General features: G+C 37.4%; 1 non-coding gene across 1 annotated transcript; it reads right to left on the minus strand.

The window, feature by feature from the left end:
* Positions 1–5,263: 5,263 nt before the first annotated feature.
* On the minus strand, positions 5,264–5,372 carry LOC127124647 (small nucleolar RNA R71). Its single transcript, XR_007804113.1, has one exon. It is a non-coding gene; the product is annotated as a small nucleolar RNA R71 (small nucleolar RNA).
* Positions 5,373–5,577: the final 205 nt, after the last annotated feature.

The following is a 5,577-nucleotide window of genomic DNA, read 5'->3' on the forward strand; positions in this document are numbered from 1 at the left end:
GCCCTTTTCTGGTGGGATTAAGGTGGGGCGGGCTTAAAACAGGGCGGGATAAATGGGTATGCGGGCACAATATCCTAACTAAACCCACCATATTTTAGCGGGTGTGCGGGCCGGCGCGGTGGGTCATGACTCGTTTTGCCACCCCTACTAACCATGAAGGTTAGCCCCTCTTCCTACGCATGAGAGGTTCCAGCCTACCCTTGCATCTCACAACTTTCGTTTTCCGATCAATTATGGTTCCATATAGGAACGGTGACGTCATTTGTGGGAATTGACTTCTGATTCCCACGTTTTCCATGATTGGATATTCCTAATTTGAATCACCAATTTGAAGTTATCTCAACCTAGCGGATGGAAATTCCTGAGTTTAAACCACATACCCGCTTCTTTTGATCTATTTCGGTAATAAATCAACTTCAATTTTTAGAAATTTGAAATCTCTAGTCTCCAAATCTTTTGGTAATGTCTGGATCTAAAGCCACTCATTTAGCCACTACTCTTGTTGCTCAAGCCGCAAGAAATCAATCGCCTCATTGTCAAGGCGGTATGGATCAGACCATCATAAACACTCTGTTACATTCAGATCTCCTATAACCTCCTCATATTGCATAAATTTTTCATAGCTCTAACCAGGAGAACCGTTATTCATACCTCTGGTGCCACCATCAACCTCAAAACCATAATTTTTACCTAGTTTCCAGTTATTATAGGCTTGCCTTAGAGTATGAGGCAAAAATGAGTTTCTGAATAGTATGTATAACATAGTTCGACAACATAAATTGCAAGCGATAGGATAAATATTAATTCGTCTCGAAGAAAGCTTGCACAATGCACCTCTGAAGGGAAAAATAATGTAGGAATCTGATTCCAAGAGAAGTTGAACTATCATCCATGAGCCAACCACATCACGAAGAAATGAAACTCTGAAATATCTTGACCACCAGAAAATCCAGAGACAACATACTCCTCCTCACAATCTTGGAGGACACTGAGGTAGTCATGTTCCTGTTGAGGAAAAGGTGGAGAAACCATCAGTGAGGAACTTATAAAAGCATCCTTTTTGCACTTGTATTCTATATAACCAAATATCAACGTCATTAGAAAAACCTCTCAAGCTGAAGGAGTACGATATAAAGAGAGATTCCGTGAAGCATATACAACTTATTGATGAACATTTGAACTACTTCCATGTTGATGAAGGAGCAAAGTACAAACTATTTGCACTCACACTGACAGGATCCGTCGGGCTCTAGTTCAAAGCTTTACTAGACAAAATCCTTGAGTCATAGACCAATTTATACGAGAGCTTCACCACTCATTTGACATCTTTAAAGAGATAACCAGTGACAATAGTTTCTCTGAGCTGGATAACACAATGGAAGAAAAAGAGCTTGTAAACATACATATATCATTTCAAGCAAGTAGTTATGGAAGTAGAAAGAGCTAAAATGGGACTTAAGTGATATCTTTAAGAATGGCCTAAGGCATGATAGGTCCTTCAAGGATAAATTAGGGCACAAATAGGTACATAGTATGAAATAACTATTGAATAAAGCGCAACCATTCGTTAACTTGGAGGATAAACTTAACGCCCAGTTCGACAACTTAGCCGCAACAAATGCAGGTTTTTTCCGATCATTCAAGGAAGACTCCCACAAGCAAAAATAGGAACTTGATTGGGGAACCCGTGGACGGTAAGATAAGTACACCCTTCTGAACATGTCCTGAGAGAAGATCTACCAGGAGTGCACCAACACATAATTTTAGGAGTTCAGGATCCAGAATCCCTTCCGCGTCAGAGGATCTTCTAGAAATGACAAGACCAAATATTGTCGTTTTCACAATGGTCGTAGCCACACCACCAACTACTGCATCTAGTTGAAGGATGCAATCACGAGTTTGATAAAGAGGGGTTGTTTATCTGAGTATACCAAAGGAGGCAAGAGAGACGTAGAAGAGTCACCGAAGAACAAATTCCCCTCAAAGACTATGGATCCCGAGGCTAATGGTGAAGAGATCAGCGACAAAAATAAAGGAGTAAACAAGGGGAAGCTCCAACATACTACGTCCATCATTAGGGGAGAACCCCAAACAAATATCCCGTCAAAGGGAACCATGAAGAAGAATACTGTTGAATTAATGGTTGTCCATAAGAAAGACGGAAGCTTCTTAGCCAAGACACCGAGTAGGCCAATGCTTGGTATCCGGGATAGCGAGAAGATCGGGGAGCCCTGAATGACATCTTCCATTTGGTCATAACTTCCAAGATATGCCACTTTGATGTGTTATAGATACTTATTGATGGCGGCATCTCCTGCGACATAGTATATTCAGAATTGTTTGAAAAAATGGGCCTCAAGAAGGAGAATTTATGGCCATATAAAGGGTCAGATTTGCAAGCATTCAACGGTACGACCACTCGCCCGTGGGGATACATTAAGTTAAGGATATGTGTGGGGGAAGGAAGAGATGTCAGGATCATAGACTCGCAGTTTTTTATAGCTATGTGCAAGAGCATTTACAATTGCATCTTCGACAAACCTTTCACACTAACCTTAGATGTTGTGGATTCATTAGTCCATCTCAAACTCAAATTCCACAACCTTCATGGTGAGCCGCTTACAATTAATGCTGACATAGGATGAGCTAAAAGTATTTACCAAGAACTACAACAAGACCAAGAGGAGTGAAAATCCATTGAGATCAATGTATCCTCCCTCACTAAGTAGTTAAGGAGCATGAACATTCAGCCTTTAAGAAGTGACTGCCCCATCGAGATAACAAAGTCGTTATAAGCCTTACATTATTTAAATAGCCTGCATGTCAATTTTAGGTACACAATTTCAAATTCAAAATTCACCCGCTCGTCTCATTTACATGTTGACTTGAGCGTTAGAGTGTTAACCTTGCATATAAGTCTCTCCTCCACCGCATCAGAAGTTCCAATCTACTGTTGCATCTCACAACCTTCATTCTCCGATCAATTTTGGTTCTATAATGGACAAGTTTTTAAATTAGAAACTATTATATTCAAAATTGATGATGAAGGTAACTTTGAGTTTTGATATATGTTAAGATAACTTTGAGTTTTGAAGAAGTTGGTAGTAAAATTATTTCTGAAGAAAGAAAATTAAAGGTTCAAGATAACAATCCTTCATCAAACTTTGTGTAGGTCACTAGAGGAACGCATTATATGGAGAAAAAAATAAAATGAGTGTGAAATATTGGAAATATGGAAAGATTATGCATGTAAAGTATAAGTGTCCCGATGGGACGCTGATAAATGGTCTTTGCATCGTTATTTCTAGTCATTTTGTCTTAGTATTTTATCACATTTTGTTCATTTTACTTTTAATTACCATGTTTTATGCTTTGGTTTATGCATTCTTTCTATTTTCAGAGCCTAATCAACATCCAAGACAAAGAGGGATCAAATACAAGCAAAACAAGACAAAATGGTAAAAGATGAATTTTCCCATAGTAAAACCAGGGAGATAGTATGCAGCGTAAGAGTAGAGCACCCTAGGCTTTCCTATGAACATCTCTTGGTATAAAAAGAAGAGATCTTCTACGGCCACCTGTTGCAGCTACTGCGGACCGTAGCAGGGAGGCGAGAGAGAATTGTAATGTTTCCATATTTAAACCAGTTCTCTTTTATTGTGGATCTTAGGCAATATTTGATCTGATACATATCTGAATAATAGTCTTTTAATATAAGTATTTAATTCAGTTTTACTTTTTTCTATAAAACTCATAGCCTGTTATGAGTTTTAGGATCCCAACTTTTGACCAAATTTTATTACAAGTTTCTACGTATTATTGTTATTCTTTTTCTCTATAACTTAAGTCTCCAAGGGAGAAATTTTGGATCAAAGTCTAATCATAATTTAGGTTTTATTATCCATTATATTTTAATTATTCATCTGTTTTCATTGTTAGATATGAATTTGATAATGAATATCGATTCGATTATGTTTGCCCTCACCATGAGTGAGTAGTTCATTAGGGACTAGGGGTTATGAGGATTATTTTATTACCTCTTGTATGATCTGTTACTATTAATTGCGAGAGTTATAATTAAACTTATTTTATAATCTGAGTTCATGCATTCCAATTTCGTTATGAAAGTAAGTTGTTCTCGGGTATCGACCATAGTTTGAAAGGGTGTGTTTCGATACTAGAGCATTTTTAACAATCTAGTGCAAAACAGTGAAAGCGCTTGGACGAAATTGAGAAAACATATAGCTGAGAAAAAGTAACGACTCTTCGAAGAATAATGTGGTTGTGTGAAAGCAGACAGATTATTCATCGTCGATAGGGGCAATGCACTGACAAAAGTAGGTATTGCCCATATTTCTCTATTTTCTATAATTTATGAAAAATTCTCGTAATAGAAGTGACAAGGATCATGCAATTTTGTTAGAGTATGAACTGTAACCTTAGGTCTTGTTTGCCCCAATTGAGATTTAAGTGATTTTTCTGTTAAGCTATTTTCATTTAAGTGTTTTTCTTTTAAGTTGTTTACCAAACTCTATATTTTTTATTTCTCCAGATATACACCGATAGGAAACGAATTTAGTACTTAAACCATTGCTCTCGATGGCTTGATATCTATTTTATTACTTCGCACAACTATGTACTTGCAACTGCATCAAGTTTTTGACACCGTCGTCAGAGACCAATTGTGTTTAATATTGAAATTTTGTTTGATCATCGTATATAATAGAGCTTAATTTTATGTTTATTTTATTGTGATTTCTTTCTATGGTTCTCGATGTTCTTGTATACGAAGAATTCATTATGTTGATAACTTAGTTGAGCTCATAGATGAAACCGAGCATTTCTTACTCGAGAGATGCTGAAACCTTATATTACAAGCTATGGACGATCCGAATGATACTAAGCCCCTTAGTAACTATGATATTTCCAAATAAGAGTAACCCCATTGTAGTATTGTTCACCCTCCAATTGCGGCTAATAATTTTGAACTAAAACCTTCCTTGTTTTGCATGGTGCAACAAAACCAATTTGTCGGTTTACCTTCGGAAAATACGAATCTTCATCTTTCTGTTTTTGTTGATAATTGTGGTACTGTTAAAGGCAATGGCGTTGATCAAAACACCATCCACCTTCATTTTCCCCTTTTCTTTAAGAGACCGTGCGCAAGCTTGACTCCAATCCTTGCCCGCTAATTCTATTACTTCCTGGACCCAATTGAAAGCGACATTTCTTATGCGGTACTTTCTCTAAACTAAAATGGCCTAAGTTAGGAATGAGATAAACAAATTTTAGGTAATAAGATGGGGAATCCTTGTTTGATGCATGAGAGCATTACATAAGATTTGTTAAGACTTTGCCCTTTCCATGAGCTTGAGAAGTGGATGATTATCCATACATTTTACAATGGTCTCCTTTACTCCATAAGGATGTCCTTAGATGAAGATTTTGGCGGAGCCCTAATGAATAGTCCTCAAGATGTAGCATATAATATGATAGAAGAGATGGCCAAAAACCACCATTCACGGGGAAGCGTGCGACAAGTTACCTCTAAGTCTACCCATAAGAGTAATGGTCTTT

The sequence above is a fragment of the Lathyrus oleraceus genome, chromosome 2 (genome assembly GCF_024323335.1).
Source record: "Lathyrus oleraceus cultivar Zhongwan6 chromosome 2, CAAS_Psat_ZW6_1.0, whole genome shotgun sequence".
Taxonomy (NCBI): domain Eukaryota; kingdom Viridiplantae; phylum Streptophyta; class Magnoliopsida; order Fabales; family Fabaceae; genus Lathyrus; species Lathyrus oleraceus.